Here is a 19406-nt window from a genome sequence, read left to right on the forward strand (position 1 = left end):
GGCCAGAAGAGAGTGGCTTGATATATTCAATGTGCTGAATAGAAAAATATGCAGCCAAAAATACTCTATCCAGCAAGGCTGTCACTCAGAATGGAAGAAGAGATAAAGAGTTTCCCAAACAATAACTAAAGTAGTTTGTGACCACTAAGCCAACCCTGCAAGAAATGTTAAAGGGGACTCTTTGATTGGGAGAGAAAGACCAAAAGGGACAAAGACTATAAAGAAACAGAGAAAATATCCAGAAACAACCAGAAAAGAACTAGTAAAATGGCACAAAATTAATATCTATCAATAGTCACTCTGAATGCAAATGAACCAAATGCTCCAACAAAAAGACATAAGCTGTCAGAATGGATAAAAAAGCAAGACCCATCTTCATGCTGCCTACAAGAGATTCATCTGCAACACAAATACACCTGCAGATTGAAAGTGAGGGGATGAAGAAACATTTATCATGCTAGTGGACATCAAAAGAAAGCCAGAGTAGCCATACTTACATCAGACAGACCAGATTTCAACCCAAAGTCTAACAAGAGATTAAGGGCACTATATCATAAAAAGGGGTATATCCAACAAGAAGATCTAACAAATGTAAATATTTGTGCCCCAAATTTGGAACACCCAAATGTATAAAACAATTATTAACAAACAAAAGGAACTCATTGATAATAATACAATAATAATAGGGGACATGAATACCCCACTTACATCAATGGAAAGACCATTTAAGTAGAAAATCAACAAGAACAATGGCTTTGAATGACACACTGGAGCAGATGGACTTAACATATACTCACAACATTCCATCCTAGAGCAACAGAACACACCTTCTTTTCAAATGCACATAGGATTTTTCCAGAAGAGATCACATACTAGATCACAAATCAGGCCTCAACAAATAAAAAAAGAATGAGATCATACCGGGCATATTTTCAGATCACAACACTATGAAACTCAAAGTCAACCATGAGCAAAAAGATTGGAAAGACCACAAATCCACGGAGTTTAAAGAACATCATACTGGTCTCAAGCTACCTGGCTAGGATTGATGGAAGATGGTGGCATAGGAGGACGCTGGGCTCACCCCTCGTCCTGCTGATCACTTAGATTCCACCTACACCTGCCTAACTAACCCAGAAAACCACCAGAAGACTAGCAGAATGGAGTCTCTGGAGCCAAGCGCAGACGAGAGGCCCACAGCAGAGGGTAGGAAGGGCAGAGAGGGGGTGCGCGCTGCACGGACTGGCGGGAGGGAGACGGGTGGAGGGGCGGAGGGGCGGCCCGCCGGGCAAGCAGAGCCCCTGAGTCTGGCAGGCAAAAGCAGAGGGGCCGGACGGAGTGTGTTCCAACGGCAAGTGCGACTTAGCATCTGGGAGGTCAGAAGTTAACAGCTCTGCTCGGAAACCGGGAAGGCTGGAGGACAATGGGAGGGACAGTTGCTGAGCCCGGGATGACAGAGCTCAGTTTGGCAGGAAACAAAGGCGCTTGCCAGCGCCATCTCCCTCGCCCATCCCCCAGCCAAAATCCCAAAGGGAACCAGTTCCTGCCAGGGAACTTGCTCGCTCCTCGCAAATACCCAACGCTGTGCTTCTGCGGAGCCACCCCTCCGGCAGCAGGTCTGACTCCCTCCCGCTGCCACAGGGCCCCTCCTGAAGTGGATCACCTAAGGACAAGTGACTAAGCCTGCCCCTGCTGCCCCCAATCACCTTGCCTACCCACCCCAGCTAATAGGCCAGATCCCCAGCACCACAAGCCTCACAGTGTGCAAGTAGCCCAGACGGGCCACACCACCCCACAGTGAATCCCGCCCTAGGAGAGGGGAAGAGAAGGCACACACCAGTCTGACTGTGGCCCCAGCGGTAGGCTGGGGGCAGACATCACGTCTGACTGCGGCCCCACCCACCAACTCCAGTTATACACCACAGCACAGGGGAAGTGCCCTGCAGGTCCGCACCACTCCAGGGACTATCCAAAATGACCAAACGGAAGAATTCCCCTCAGAAGAATCTCCAGGAAATAACAACAGCCAATGAACTGATCAAAAAGGATTTAAATGATGTAACAGAAAGTGAATTTAGAATAATAGTCAAAATATTAATCGCTGGGCTTGAAAACAGTATAGAGGAGAGCAGAGAATCTTGCTATAGAGATCAAGGGACTAAGGAACAGTCAGGAGGAGCTGAAAAACGCTTTAAACGAAATGCAAAACAAAATGGAAACGACGACGGCTCGGATTGAAGAGGCAGAGGAGAGAATAGGTGAACTAGAAGATAAAGTTATGGAAAAAAGAGGAAGCTGAGAAAAAGAGAGATAAAAAAAATCCAGGAGGATGAGGGGAAAATTAGAGAACTAAGTGATACACTAAAAAGAAATAATATACGCATAATAGTTATCCCAGAGGAGGAAGAGAGAAGGAAAGGTGCTGAAGGGGTACTTGAAGAAATCATAGCTGAGAACTTCCCTGAACTGGGGAAGGAAAAAGGCATTGAAATCCAAGAGACACAGAGAACTCCCTTCAGACGTAACTTGAATCGATCTTCTGCACGACATACCATAGTGAAACGGGCAAAATACAAGGATAAAGAGAAAATTCTGAAAGCAGCAAGGGATAAACGTGCCCTCACATATAAAGGGAGACTTATAAGACTCATGACTGATCTCTCTTTTGAAACTTGGCAGGCCAGAAAGCATTGGCACGAGATCTTCAGTGTGCTAAACAGAAAAAATATGCAGCTGAGAATCCTTTATCCAGCAAGTCTGTCATTTAGAATCGAAGGAGAGATAAAGGTCTTCCCAAACAAACAAAAACTGAAGGAATTTGTCACCACTAAACCAGCCCTACAAGAGATCCTAAGGGGGATTCTGTGAGACAAAGTACCAGAGACATCGCTACGAGCATAAAACATACAGACATCACAATGACTCTAAACCCGTATCTTTTTATAATAACACTGAATGTAAATGGATTAAATGCGCCAACCAAAAGACATAGGGTATCAGAATGGATAAAAAAACAAGACCCATCTATTTGCTGTCTACAAGGGACTCATTTTAGACCTGAGGACACCTTTAGATTGAGAGTGAGGGGATGGAGAACTATTTATCATGCTACTGGAAGCCAAAAGAAAGCTGGAGTAGCCATACTTATATCAGACAAACTAGACTTTAAATTAAAGGCTGTAACAAGAGATGAAGAAGGGCATTATATAATAATTACAGGGTCTGTCCATCAGGAAGAGCTAACAATTATAAATGTTTATGCGCCGAATACTGGAGCCCCCAAATATATAAAACAATTACTCATAAACATAAGCAACCTTATTGATAAGAATGTGGTCATTGCAGGGGACTTTAACACTCCACTTACAGAAATGGATAGATCATCTAGACACATGGTCAATAAAGAAACAAGGGCCCTGAATGAGACATTGGATCAGATGGACTTGACAGATCTATTTAGAACTCTGCATCCCAAAGCAACAGAATATACTTTCTTCTCGAGTGCACATGGAACATTCTCCAAGATAGATCACATACTGGGTCACAAAACAGCCCTTCATAAGTATACAAGAATTGAAATTATACCATGCATACTTTCAGACCACAATGCGATGAAGCTTGAAATCAACCACAGGAAAAAGTCTGGAAAACCTCCAAAAGCATGGAGGTTACAGAACACCTTAGTAAAGAATGAGTGGGTCAACCAGGCAATTAGAGAAGAAATTTAAAAATATATGGAAACAAACGAAATGAAAATACAACAATCCAAATGCTTTGGGATGCAGCGAAGGCTGTCCTGAGAGGAAAATACATTGCAATCCAGGCCTATCTCAAGAAACAAGAACATCATACTAAAGAATAAATGGGTCAAACAGGAAATCAATGAAGAAATTAAAGAAATACATGGAAATAAATGATAATTAAAACATGTTGGTCCAAATCTTTGAAATGCGGTAATAGTGGTCATAAGAGGGAAGTATATAGCAATACAGGCTATATCAAGAAGCAAGAAAAATCTCAAATACACAACCTAATATTATATCTAAAGGAGATAGAAAAACAACAGTAAATGAAGTCTAAGGCCAGCAGAAAAAGGGAAATAATAAAGATTAGAGAAGGAAGAAATGATATATAAACTAAAGAAAAAGAACAGATCAATGAAGCCAGGAGCTGGTTCTTTAAAAGAATTAAAAAAATTTATAACCCTTAAGACAGACTTAACAGAGAGAGAGAGAGAGAGAGAGAGAGAGAGAGAGAGAGAGAAATGACCCAAATAAGTGAAATCAGGAATGTGATATGACAAATCACAGCTAACACCACAGAAATAAAAACAATTATGAGAATAGTATGAAAAATTATATACTGACAAATTGGGCTATCAGGAAGAAATGTACAAATTCCTAGAAACTCACAAACTATGAAAACGAAACTGGAAGAAATAGAAAACTTGAACAGACCGATAACCAGCAAGAAATGGAATCAGTAATCAAAAAATTTCCAAAAAGCAAAAGTCCAGGGCCATATGACTTCCCAGGAGAATTCTACCAAATATTTAAAGAAAATTTATTACCTTTCTTCTGAAACCATTCTACAAACTAGAAATGGAAATAAACTTCCAATCTCATTCTATAAGGCCAGCATAACCTCGATTCCAAAACCATACAAAGATCCCACTAAAAAAGAGAATCACAGGCCAATATCTCTGATAAACATGGATGCAAAAATTCTCAACAAAGTAGTAGCAAATCTAATCCAATGGTACATTACAGGAATCATTCACCACAATCAAGTGAAATTAATTCCTAGGCTGCAAAGGTGGTTCAATATTCATAAGTCAATCAATGTGATATACCACATTAAGAAAAGAAAGGATAGGGGCACCTGGGTGTCTCAGTTGATTAAGCCTCCAACTTTGACTCAGGTCATGATCTCACAGTTCCTGAGTTCGAGTCCCATGTAGGCTCTGTGCTGACAGCTCAGAGCCTGGAGCCTACTTCAGATTCTATGTCTCCCTCTCTCTATGCTCCTCCCCCACTCATATTTCTCTCTCTCTCTTTCTCTCTCTCTCTCTCTCTCTCTGCCTCTCAAAAAATAAACACTAAAAAATTAAATTAATATGATTCTGTGTCTCCCTCTCTCTCTGTCCCTCCCCCGTTCATGCTCTGTCTCTCTCTGTCCCAAAAATAAATAAACGTTGAAAAAAAATTAAATTAATAAAAAAAGAAAAAAAAGGATAAAAACCATATGATCCTGTCAATAGATGCAGAAAAAGCATTTGGCAAAGCACAACATCCATTCTTGATAAAAACCCTCAACAAACTAGGGACAAACGTTACATATATCAACATCACAAGGCCATATATGAAAAAACCACAACTAATATAGTCTTCAATGAGGAAGAACTGAAAACTTTTGCTCTAAGGTCAGAAATAAGACAGGGATGTCACCTCTCACCATTGCTATTTAACATAGTAATGGAAGTCCTAGCCTCAGTAATCAGACAACTAAAATAAATACAAGTCATTCAAATCAGCAAGGAAGAATTCAAACTTTCAGTATTTGCAGATGATATGGTATTCTACATAGAATACTAACAAGATTTCACCAAAAAATTACTAGAACTGGTAAACAAATTCAGTAAAGTCACAGGATATAAAATCAACGTACAGAATCTCTGGTATTTCTATACACCAATAATGAAGCAGCTGAAAGAGAAATCAAGGAATTGGCCTCATTTACAGTTGCACCAAAAACCATAAGATACCTAGGAATGAACCTAACCAAAGAGATTAAAGATTTGTACTCTGAAAACTACAGAACACATATGAAAGAAATTGAAGACTACACAAAGGAATGGAAAAACAGTCCACGCTCATGGAATGGAAGAATAGATATTGTTAAAATGCCTATATTACCCAAAGCAAACCACACATTTAATGCAATCCGTATCAAAATACCACCAGCATTTTTGACAGGCTAGAACAACCAATCCTAAAATTTGTATGGGACCACAAAAGACCCCAAATAGACAAAGCAATCTTGAAAAATAAAAGCATAGCTGGCGGCATCACAATTCTGGACGTCAAGTTATATTACAAAGCTGTAGTGAGTAAAACAGTATGGTACTGGCACAGAAACAGACACATAGATTAATGGAACAGAATAGAAAACTCAGAAATGAACCAAAAAACTACATGGCCAACTAATCTTCTTCGACAAAACAGGAAAGAATATGCAATGAAAAAAACATAGTCTCTTTAACAAATGGTTTTGGGAAAAGTGGACAGAAATATGCAAAAGAATGAACCTAGACCATTTACACCACACAAGAAATAAATTTTAAATGGATTAAAGACCTAAATGTGAGATAGGAAACCATCAAAATCCTCAAGGAGAACACAGGCAGCAATGTCTTTGACATTGGCCGAAGCAATTTCTTATTAGATGTGTCTCCAGAGGCAGGAGAAACAAAAGCAAAATTCAACTATTGGGATTTCATCAAGATAAAAAGCTTCGTCACAGTGAAGGAAATCAACAAAACTAAACAGCAATCTGCAGAATGATAAAAGGTACTTGCAGATGACATATCTCATAAAGGGTTAGTACCAAAATCTATAAGGAACACATCAAACTCAACACTCAAAAAACAAACAATCCATTTAAAAATTTGGCAGAAGACATTAATAGACACTTTTTCAAAGACATTCAGAGGGTAACAGACACATGAAAAGATGTTCAACACCACTCATCATGAGGGAAACACAAATCAAAACTACAATGAAATATATCACCTCATACTTGTTCAGCACAGGTAAAATTAACAACATGGGAAACAACAAATGTTGGCAAGGAGGCAGAGAAAGGGTAACTTTCTTATACTATTGGTGGGAATGCAAACTGGTGCAGCCACTCTAGAAAACAGTATGGTAGTTCCTCGTACAGTTAAAAATAGGACTACCCTATGATCCAGCAATTGCACTACGATGTATTTACACAAAGATACAAAAATACTGATTCCAAGGGACACATGCACCTCATTGTTTATAGCGGCATTATCAACAATAGCCAAAGTATAGAAAGAGCCCAAATGTCCTTCGACTGATCAGTGGATAAATAAAATGTAGTGTGTGATACACACACACACACACACAAACACACACACACACACACACAATGGAATATTACTCAGCCATCAAAAAGAATGAAACCTTGCCGTTTGCAATGAAGTGGTTGGAGCTAGAGTATTTTATGCTAAGTGAAATAAGTCAGTCAGAGAAAAAAACACCATATGATTTCATTCATATGTGGAATTTAAGAAATGAAACAGATAAACATGGCTGGAAAAAAAGAGGCAAACCAAAAGAACAGCCTGTGACTACAGAGAGTCGGTGTAGGGGAGGCGGGTGGAGGGATGAGTTAAATGGGTGATGAAGATTAAGGAAGGCACTTGTGATGAGCATCTGGTGTTGTATCTAAGTGATGAATTACAAAATTCTACTAGTTAGTAGAAATAGTTACACTATATGTTAACTAACTGGAATTTAAATAAAAAGTTAAAAAGCAAACAGAAAAAGTACGTTGTTCTGCGAAATCACAAAATATTTTCATACCTAAGAAAATTTACAATATCATACAATAATTAGTTCATATTCAAATTTTCTGAAATGTATTGCAAAAAAATCATTTTATAGTCAGGCTTTTACAAATCTAGGTCCATAGTTCACACACTGCATTTATTTCTCTTTTGTTTCTTAATGTAAAACAGTACCCCTTCTCTGTTTCCCAGGATTTTGACTTTTTAAAAACTCCAAACTAGTTTCTTATAGAATGTCCAGAAGTCTGTATTTTTCTATACCCTATATTTTCTATAAACTGCAAAGGTCTAATTTGATTGAGGTTAAATATTTGTGGCAAAATTACTTAGGTTACATTGTGCACTTCTTTTTGTATCCTATCAGGAGGCACATAAAGTCACTTTGTACCATTCTTAGTGATGCTAACTTTGATCAGTTAATTAAGGTGGTGTTTGTCAGATAGCTTCATTGTAAGATATATTTTTTCACTTATAATTAGTAAGCAATCTGTGGATGAAACATTGAAATTATTTGAATATTTTTTTGTGAACAATCTTTTATTCAATAGTATTGATGTATGCCTGAAACAGGACATTGAGATTACAAACTACTGGTTTGTCTATTATTCCTCCTAACATTTATTAGCTGGCATTCTTCTGCAATGAAGGGCTTTCATTAGTCTACCTATCTCCCATAAATTTTTATTTATTCAGTGTTATATTCAATACAGTATTTATTGTTTTTGATTTTTATTTTGACTCTAGATTTAATCAGTGTCAGCCTTTTCAAGCAGGTTCCTGTGCCCTTGTGACATGACCATATTAGTACTTGAGGTCTTCTTTGCTTACAAAGGTAAAATTTTCCAAGGCTTACCTTGTATTTCCCTTGCTTAAGACCTGGAATCAACCATTTCTCTAAGAAGCCTTGGTAGTTTTGAAAAGTGAAGATACTGTAGAAACAAGGATCTGGGCATTATGTGTGTTCACTGCTTTTTTAGAGTAGAAGCACTTCAAGACTGGTTCAGTGAATAGAAGCTTTTGTTGTTTTGTTTTTTAAATCATTAGCTCATATGGCATTAATTCAACTTAACTATTGTAGGCTTTTTATCTTAAATTTTATATCATCTCTTTTTCTTACACCATAAATTTTGTCTTCTGATAATATTATTTAATTTTTGCTTTATCCTTGTGATATACATTGCAGGGAATAACTTTAGAAATACCCTTAGCCTCTACTGATGGGTTAAGGCAAAAAGATTTACAAAGCCATAGGATGCTCACATCCAAGTTTGAGTAAACAAGATTAAGTAAATAAGTATAAGGAGGGTAGGGCCAGGGCCACCAGGATAGAGAGGGTGGGGCAAAGGCCCCATTACAAAGGTACATGAGGTAAACAAGAATAGGTATTCAGGGTGAAAATGCCCCCCAATTTAGTACTATAGCAGAAAGCTGCTTTCACAGGAAGGAAGGACCAAATTAGGTAAATAGGTAAATAGGGCTATAGACCTCTGCAGGTGAAGATGCCCAGAGTGGAGCTAATTAGCAAAAGAAAGGTGCCTTGTTAACCCTGAGGTTGAAGGCTCTGTCATATCCCCTAGGCTGGCTAAGATAAACAGACATGGGGCCTCCTGTCTGCTGTTAACATCCATCTGGCTGGTGCCAGGATTTTGGTTTATATTGACACAAACCCCTAACACCATATATCATCAAAACCCCTTCCCTCATGCCCATGAGTTAATGTTCACAGATTCATTGTCTCTTTGTGCATGCCCAATCACGTCTGTAAGCCTTCTGATCTTAATAAATACGGAGCAAGGACCCTTATTCAGGGCTACTGTCTTTTGCCAGACATTAGCCATCTCTTGCATTTTAATCCTGTGTCCACTCTCTTGCTGGACAAGAGAGAACTTTAGATCTAGAGTCTATGACAATACATAAACACAAAATGGTTTCAAATTTATTTATATTATTAATAGTGTTAGTAAACCTGAGTGATGTTTACTACTTTTTTTGTAGCTTGTCCTGTTTTCAGAATATATCTCATTAAGGATAAGTCAGAGGATCGTGTTTATAAGTTAGGTGAAATAACTTGTCTTTGTTTTATCAATTTGATAGACTTAGATTCATTTGCCTTTTTATCATCAACTTTAGGGTTTGTAATTCTTGACTCAATTTTACTTTTTAGGTATGTAAAACATTAATATGGCTCAAAAGTAAAAAGCATTCAAGGAGATGGACTTAGAGGAATGTAGCTTTCATCTATATCCCTTCTACTGTATTCACCACCCTGTAGTAATCATTTTCATTCTTTTTTTTCTTTTGGACAGTTGTACCTCTTAATGCCCTTCATTCATCTCCCTCCCACCTTCCCTCTGACAAACACCGGTTTGTTCTCTATATTTAAGAGGGTTTTTTTTTTTGTATTTTAGATTCCACATGAGTGAAATCATGTAGAATTTGGCTTTCTCTGATTGATTTATTTCACTTAGCATAATACCCTGTAGGTTCATCCACGTTGTTTCAAATGGCAGGATTTCATTTTTAGGGCTGAGTAATATTCCATTACACACACACACATATCCATCATATATAAATATCTATATCTATATAGCTATATCTATATCTATCTATCTATCTATCTATACATACATGTATTCCATATATACATGTATTCCACATATACATGTATTTATATTCCACATATTTATATATCTCATATCTTTTTTTATCTATTCATCTATGGATAGCCCTTTGGGTTGCTCCCATACCTTGACTATTGTAAATAATGCTGCAATAAACATGGGGCTGCATGTATCTTTTTGAATCAGTATTTTCATATTGCTTGGTTAAATCCACAGTAGTGGAGTTACTGAATCATATGATAATTGTATTTTTACTTTTTCAAGGAACCTCCATAAGGTTTTTCACAGTGGATGCACCAATTTACATATCCACCAATAATGCATGAAAGTTATTTTCTTTCCACATCTTCACCAACATTTGTTATTTCTTGTCTTTTTGATACTAAACATTCTGAGAAGTGTGAGATGGTATTTCATTAGGGTTTTGACTTGTATCTCCCTGATGGTAAAAGTGATATTCAGCATCTTTTCATGTGTCTGTTGGCCATATGTATGTGTTCTTTGGAAAAATGTCTATTCAGGCCTACTGCCCATTTTTCAATCAGATTGAGGATTGTTAGTGTTGAGCTGTATGACTTCTTTATAAATTTCGGATATTAAATCCATATCAGATTAATATGTTCTCCCATTCACTAGGTTGCCTTTTTGTTTTGTTGATAGTTTTCTTTACTGTGCTTGTTTTAATAATACCTTTATTAAAATATATTTCATATTCCATACAATTAACCCTTTATTGTTGTTTTATCTTAGTATATTCACAGAGTTGTGTAACCATCATCACACTCTAATTTCAGATCATTTTCACTACTCCAAAAAGAAACCCCATAGTAGTCACTCCCCATTTCCTCCCATGTCTCCACATGCCAGCCCTAGGCAACCACTAATCTACTTTCCGTCTTTATAGACTTGTCTGTTCACATTTTATATAAATGGAATCATATAATATGTGGCTTTTTGTATCTGGCTTCTTTCACTTAGCATAATATTTTCAAAGTTCATATTTGTTGTAGCATGTATCAGTGCTTCATTTCTTTTTATCCCTGAATAATACCCCATTGTATGTTTATGCTACATTTAATTTTTTTCATTTATCAGTCGATGGTCTCTGGGTTGTTTCCACCTTTGGGCAACTATGAATAATAGTACTTTGGATGTTTGTGTATATGTTTTCATTTCTCTTCAGTATATATATGAGTGGAATTTCTGGGTCATATGGTAAGTATATATATAAGAGTGGAATTTCTGGGTCATATGGTAACTCTATGTTTAACTTTCTGAGTCATTCGTTTTTTTTCTAATTAATTAATTACTTAATTAATTAATTTTTAAATTTTCATCCAAGTTAGCATATAGTGCAACAATGATATTAGGAGTAGATTCCTTAATGCCCCTTACCCATTTAGCCCATCCCCCCTCCCACAACCCCTCCAGAAACCCTCTGTTTGTTCTCCATATTTGAATCTCTTATGATTTGTCCCCCTCCCTGTTTTTATATTATTTTTGCTTCCCTTCCCTTGTGCTCATCTGTTCTGTGTCTTAAAGTCCTCATATGAGTGAAGTCGTATGATGTTTGTCTTTCTCTGACTCACTAACTTTGCTTACCATAATAGCCTCTAGTTCCTATCCACGTAGTTGCAAATTACCAGATTTCATTATTTTTGATTGCCAAGTAACACTCCAGTGTGTGTGTGTGTGTATACACACACACACACACACACACACACACACACACACATATATATATATACATATACCATATCTTTATCCATTATTCCACTGATGGACATTAGAGCCCTTTCCATACTTTGGTTATTGTCAATAGTGCTGCTATAAACATTGGGGTATATGTGCCCCTTCGAAAGAGCACACCTGTATCCCTTGGATAAATACCTAGTAGTGCAATTGCTGGGTCGTAGGGTAGTTCTATTTTCAATTTTTTGAGGAACCTCCATACTGTTTTCCAGAGTGACCACACCAGTTTGCATTCCCACCAACAGTGCAAAAGAGGTCCTCTTTCTCCACATCCTTGCCAACATTTGTTGTTGCCTGAGTTGTTAATGTTAGCCATTCTGACAGGTGTGAGGTGGTATCTCATTGTGGTTTGATTTCTATTTTCCTGATAATGAGTGATGTTAAGCATTTTTTAATGTGTCTGTTAGCCATCTGGATATCTTCTTTGGAGAAGTATCTATTCATGTCTTCTACCCATTTCTTCACTGGATTAATTGTTTTTTGGGGTGTTGAGTTTTGTAAGTTCTTTACAGATTTTGGATACTAGACCTTTATCTGATATGTCATTTGCAGATATCTTCTCCCATTCCATCAGGTGACTTTTAGTTTTGCTGATTGTTTCCTTCACTGTGCAAAAGCTTTTTATTTTGATGAGGTCCCACTAGCTCATTTTTGCTTTGGATTCCCTTGCCTCCAGAGATGTGTTGAGTGAGAAGTTGCTGCAGCCAAGGTCAAAGAGTTTTTGCCTGCTTTCTCCTGTAGGATTTTGATGGCTTCCTGTCTTATATTTAGGTCTTTCATCCATTTTGAGTTTATTTTTGTGTATGGTGTAATAAAGTGGTCTAAGTTCATTTTTCTGCATGTCCTTCTCCAGTTTTCCCAGCACCATTTGTGAAGAGACTGTTTTTACTCCATTGTTGTTTATTTCCATTCCATTGATATTCTTTCCTGTTTTGCAAAGATCAGTCAGCCATATGATTGTGGGTCCATTTCTGGGTTCTCTATTCTGTTCCAATGATCTGAGTGTCTATTTTTGCACCAGTACCAAAGTATCTTGATGATTACAGCTTTGTAATACATCTTGAAGTCCAGGATTGTGATGCCTCCAGATTTGGTTTTCTTTTGCAAGATTGCTTTGTCTATTCAGGGTCTTTTCTGGTTCTGTACAAATTTTAGGGTTGTTTGTTTTAGTTATGTAAAGAATGCTGGTGCTATTTTGTTAGGGATTGAATTGAATATACAGAGTGGTTTGGGTAGCATAGACATTTTAACAATATTTGTTCTTTCAATCCAGGAGCATGGAATATTTTTCCATATTTTTTGTGTCTTCTTCAATTTCTTTCATAAGCTTTCTATAGTTTTCAGTGTATTGGTCTTTCACCTATTTGGTTAGGTTTATTCCTAGGTATTTTATGTTTTTTAGTGCAATTGTAAATGGAACCTATTCCTTGATTTCTCTTTCTGTTGCTTCATTATTGGTGTATAGAAATGCAACGGATTTCTGTACATTGATTTTATATCTTGTGACTTTGCGGAATTCATGAATCAGTTCTAGCTGTTTTTTGGTGGAATCTGTTGGGTTTTCCATGTAGAGTATCATGTCATCTGCAAAGAGTGAACGTTTGACCTCCTTCTGAACGATGTGGATGCCTTTTATTTCTCTGTGTTGTCTGATTGCAGAGGCTAAGACTTCCAATGCTGTGGTTGAATAACAGTGGCGAGAGTGGAAATCCCTGTCTTGTTCCTGACCTTAGGGGGAAAGCTCTGTTTTTCCCCACTGAGGATGATATTAGCGTTGAGTCATTCATATATGGCTTTTATGATCTCAGGGTATGCTCCTTCTATCCCTAGTTTCTTGAGGGCTTTTATCAAGAAAGGATGATGTATTTTGTCAAATGCTTTCTCTACATCTATTGAGAGGATCATGTGGTTCTTCTTGTTTCTTTAATAGATGTGATTTAACTCATTGATTGTTTTGTGGATGTTGAACCAGCTCTGGATCCCAGGTATAAATCCCAGTAGATTGTGGTGAATAATTTTTTTTAAATGTATTGTTGGATCTAGTTGCCTGCTATTTTGTTGAGAATTTTTGCATCCATTTTTATCAGGGAAATTGGTCTATAGTTCTCCTTTTTAGTGGGGTCTCTGTCTGATTTTGGAATCAAGGTAATGCTGGATTCATAGAAAGGGTTTGGAAGTTTTCCTTCCAGTTCTATTTTTGGAATGGCTTCAAAAGGATAGATGTTAATTCTTCTTTATATGTTTGGTAGAATTCCCCTGGAAAGCCATCTGGCCCTGAACTCTTGTTTTTTGGGAGATTTTTGATTACTAATTCGACTTCTTTACTGGTAGTGGGTCTGATAAAATTTTGTATTTCTTCCTGTTTCAGTTTTGGTAGTTTATATGTTTCTAGGAATTTGTCCATTTCTTCCAGCTTGCCCATTTCATTGGTGTATAATTGCTCATAATATTATCTTATTATTGTTTGTATTTCTCTTGTGTTGGTTGTGATCTCTTCTTCATTCTTGAGTTTATTGATTTGGATCTTTTCCTTTTCCTTTTGGATCAAACTGGCTAGGGGTTTATCAACTTTGTTAATTCTTTCAAAGAACCAGCTCCTAGTTTCATTGATCTGTTCTATTGTTTTTTGTTTTTGTTTGTTTGTTTGTTTCAGTAGCTTGGATTTATTCTCTAATCTTTATATTTTCTGTCTTCTGCTGGTTTTGGGTTTTATCTGCTGTTCTTTTTCAGCTCTTTAAGGTGTAAGGTTAGGTTATGTATCTGAGACATTTCTTCCTTTTTCAGGAAGGCCTGGATTGCTATATATTTCCCTCTTATGGCCGCCTGTGCTGCATCCCAGAGGTTTTGGGCTGTGGTGTTATCATTTTCATTGGTTTCCATGTACTTTTTCATTTATTCTTTAACTTCGTGGTTAGCCCATTCATTCTTTAGTAGGATGTTCTTTTGTCTCCAAGTATTTGTTATCTTTCCAAAATTTTTCTTGTGGCTGACTTTGAGTTTCACAGCGTTGTGGTCTCAAAATATACATGGTACAATCTTGATCTTTTTGTACTTGTTGAGGGCTGATTTTTGTCACATTAATTGTTCCATTTGGAGAGTGTTCCATGTGCACTGGAGAAGAATGTGTATTCCACTGCTGTAGGATGAAATGTTCTGTATATATCTGGTAAGTCCATCTGGTCCAGTGTGTCATTCAAAGCCACTGTTTCCTTGTTGATTTTCTGTTTAGATGATCTGTCCATTGTTGTTAGTGGGATGTTTAAGTCCCCTACTATTATGGCATTATTATCAATGAGTTTCTGTATGTTTGTGATTCACTGATTTACATATTTGGGAGCTCCATGTTTGGAGCATAAATGTTTACAATTGTTAAGACCTTCTTGGTAAATAGACCCCTTAATTATAATACAATACCCTTCTTCATCTCTTGTTCTAGTCTTTATTTTGAAATCTAGATTGTCTGGGGGCGCCTGGGTGGCTCAGTCGGTTAAGTGTCCGACTTCACCTCAGGTCACGATCTCACGGTCCGTGAGTTCGAGCCCCGCGTCGGGCTCTGGGCTGATGATGGCCCAGAGCCTGGAGCCTGCTTCCGATTCTGTGTCTCCCTCTCTCTCTGACCCTCCCCCGTTCATGCTCTGCCTCTCTCTGTCTCAAAAATAAATAAACGTTAAAAAAAAATTAAAATCTAGATTGTCTGATATAAATATCACTACTTTGGCTTTCTTTTGGTGACCGTTAGCATGACAGATAGTTCTCCATCCCCTTATTTTCGATCTGAAGGTGTCTTTACACCTAAAATGGGTCTCTTGTAAACAGCATATAGATGCATCTTGTTTTCTTATGCATTCGGTTACCCGATGTCTATTGATTGGAACATTTAGTCCACTGAGGTTTAGAGTTAGTATCAAAAGATATGAATTTATTGCCATTATGTTGCCTGTAGAGTTGGGAGTTTCTGGTGGTGTTCTCTGGTTCTTTCCAGTATTTGTTACTTTTGGTCTTTTTGGTTTTGTTTTTTCATCTTTTCTCGCCTCACAGTGTCCCCCTTAAAATTTCTTGCAGGGATGGTTTAGTGGTCACAAACCCCTTTAGTTTTTGTTTGTCTGGGAAAAGTTTTTTCTCTCATTCTATTTTGAATGACAGCCTTGCAGCATAAGGAATTCTTGGCTGCATATTTTTCTGATCCAGCACATTGAATATATCCTGCCACTCCTTTCTGGCCTGCCAAGTTCCTGTGGATAGGTCTGTTGCAAACCTGATCTGTCTTCCCTTGAAGGTTAAGGACTTAAGTGATCATGTAGAAGCAGCATTTCAGGGATAATGGCAAATCACAACACACATCTGGCACCAGTCTTCACCCTTATCATCCTTGTTCCAACACCAGTGACTATGGTTGTTCTTCAGGGTCTTTTGGGACTTTTGCCTGTCGGGAGGTGGCACAGCCTCTACCAAATGTTATCCTAGCAGGGGAACTGCCTCTCCCCATGTGGCCCAAGGACCCCTTGGACCTTGATCTCTACTGCTGGGGACTTGTGCTTCCTACCAGTGCACCACCAGGTATTGAGCTAGAGAGTTTCAGACTCTGCACTCCCCCTGTTTATAGTCTTAATGGAATTTAAACCCTCTTCTTTCTCCTTTCTCCCTTTTTTGATTTCCATCCCTTGTGGCTGTTTCTACTCTTCCTTTCTCTCCAGCTGCTTTTGGTGGGTGGGTTGCTTTTCCGATACTCTCCCCCTGTCTCCATCCTCTCTCCATAAGCAAAACAGCTCCCTGCCTTCCATGGCTTCTCTCTCTCTCAGTTCACCTCTCAATACCCTGTACCTGCTGAGTTCTATGGTTCAGGTTGTGCAGATTATTGTGCTAATCCTCAAATCAGTTTTCCAGGTGTACAAGATGGTTTAATGTTGATATGGTTGCATTTCATTGATGAGAGACACAAAAAAATCTTTCATGCTGTTCCACCATCTTGGTCACTCCTTGAATCATTAGTTTTTTATTTATCTTACTGTGTGTTTAATTTGACAGAAGAAAATATGTGTTTAATATTTTTACATATTCTTTTTTTAATGTTTATTTATTTATTTTGAGATAGAGAGTATGTGAGTGCATGAGACGGGGAGAGGCAGAGAGAAAGAGAAAGAGAGAGAGAGAGAGAGAGAGAGAGAGAGAGAGAGAGAGAATCTCAAACAGGTGCCACACTATCAGCTCAGAGCTCAATTGGGTTGCTTAATCTCGGGAACCATGATATCATTACCTGAGCCAAAGTCAAGAGTCAGGCACTTAACTCACTGAGCCAGCCAGGTGCCCCAATATTCTTATATATTCTTATTTCCCTCATTTTCTTTTTACATAAAAGTTATCATACTAATATAATGTTTTAAACTTTGGGTTTTGTTGCTGTTGTTGTCTGACATATAACCTCAAATTTGTAATGCATCTTGGAAATCACTACAAAAGAAGTTCACAGATATTTTCCTAATTATTTTTAGGTTGTAGAATGCTACATTATTTGAATAGACCATTATCTACTCAACTAGTCCCCTATTGTTGGACACTTTTGTGTTTCTAACCTTTTGTTATTAAAAAATTATGCTGCGATGATGAACCTTCTACATATGCTATTTGGTACTTGGGGAGGTGTGTCCTCAGAGTAAATGTCTAAAAGTAGAATTGCTTGGCACTGGGTAAGTGAATATACACATTTGTTAGATATTGTCAAATTCTCCTCCTGTCGTACATATTGCATTAACACCAGCAATGTAGTACAGTATCCATTTGCCCCAATGTCTCATCAACAGAGAATACAGTCATGCCTTAGGTTTTTCCCAATAAATGGCATCTCAGTGTAGGTTTAATTCATATTTTTCTTATATGAGTGAACTTGAGCAGTTTTTCATATATCTAAGTGTATTTGTCTTTCTATTTCTCTTCCTTGTGTGTTTGTGTCTCTTGTTCCTTTTGTTCTAGAGTTTTGAAGGACCAAAATTCTTGAAATAAGGCAGCAGTCAGCCTTTGAGTGCATGGTAGCAGGTGTTTCTCACTAACTGCTGGTAGGATAATTCTCAACTGAGTCCCTTCCTCCCAAAACATACAAGACTCTTAGAATGTCAGAGCAGTAATAATCCCTTAAGATTAGCTAGTTCAGTCCCCTCATATTAGAGATGAATAAACTGATGTCCAGAGAGTGGGAGGGACTTTCTTTAGTTCAAACAAAATTAGTGTCAGTGTGGAACTTGAACTCAATTTCTCTTTCCCCCAGGGCAGCTTCAAATTAATATGCAAATGATTTATGTATTGACTGTTGTACTTTTACTGAGATTATCACAAACAACTATTTGGGAAGAAACTGCTCTTAATGTTCTGTATTAGCCCAAATTGGAAACATTGGCAATAAATGTAAAAGGCATCCTCTTGTTAATTCTGCCTATTTATCTTCCTTAGTGTATTTAATGCTCATTTGTTATAGAAGTATAAAAATACATAGACTGTCAGAGCTCCATTGAATCTTGGTGGGATCTCATTATGTCATTAGGGAAACCTGAGATCCAGTGATGCAGAATTTATCATAGGGGGAGACCAAGAGGATCATTTAGCCTGGAGCCTCAACTTTACTAGGGGCTTCAAGTTTAGGTATTTGAGATCCTCTTCAAATGAGGTTAAAATGTATAATTACTGTACTTTTGTAACTTTGATGATAGCTTTATTTTTTAATAGACACTCTTAAAATGCATCATGATTTTTCTAAGCTTGTTGTCTCATTTCTGTACTTTTAAAAATATCAGGAGGAGCCTTGAGAGTGACCTGCTCATGATCATCAAGAAAGCCAGTAGCAAAACGGAGCACCTGTGTGGTTCAGTCAGTTAGGCAACAGACTCGAGACGGCTCAGGTCAAGATCTCATGGGTTAGTTCATGAGATTAAGCCCTGTGTTGGGCTCTGAGCTGACAGTGTGGAGCCTGCTTGGGATTCTCTCTCTCCCTCTCTCTCTGACTCTCTCCAACTCACGCTTACACTCTCTGTCTCTCTCGAAATAAATAAATAAACTTTTAAAAAGGAAGCTAGGAGCAGAACTGACACCAGAACACAGGTTTGTTGACCCCTAGACAGAGTGCTTTCTGCTGCACCATACTGCTTCACAAGAGCTACTTGCTGTACTTTTACAAGGCACGTCAACTTACTTTTATTCCAATCATTAAGCTCTCTGGCCAAAAGGCACCACCACCCCATGCCACTTAAACCCACTATCTTGGAGCTCATCACTGGGCCTACTCTTTCAAATACTTGTCTTTCCTGCTTGCCATACTCAAGCAACGAGTTGACCACAATCCTAATAATAACTCCCATTTCTTGAGAATCTTCTATGTGCCATGCACTTTACCTGTGTTCATTCAAATCCACAGAACAGTCCTGCATGGTGGGCAATACTATGCTCTTTTTAGA

General features: G+C 37.9%; 1 protein-coding gene across 6 annotated transcripts in view; it reads right to left on the bottom strand.

The window, feature by feature from the left end:
• OPHN1 (oligophrenin 1) overlaps nucleotides 1–19406 on the bottom strand; it is a 594929-nt gene that overhangs the window by 144835 nt on the left and 430688 nt on the right. The gene's annotated exons all lie outside the window — the stretch shown is intronic.

Source organism: Felis catus, chromosome X (genome assembly GCF_018350175.1).
Source record: "Felis catus isolate Fca126 chromosome X, F.catus_Fca126_mat1.0, whole genome shotgun sequence".
Classification (NCBI taxonomy): Eukaryota; Metazoa; Chordata; class Mammalia; order Carnivora; family Felidae; genus Felis; species Felis catus.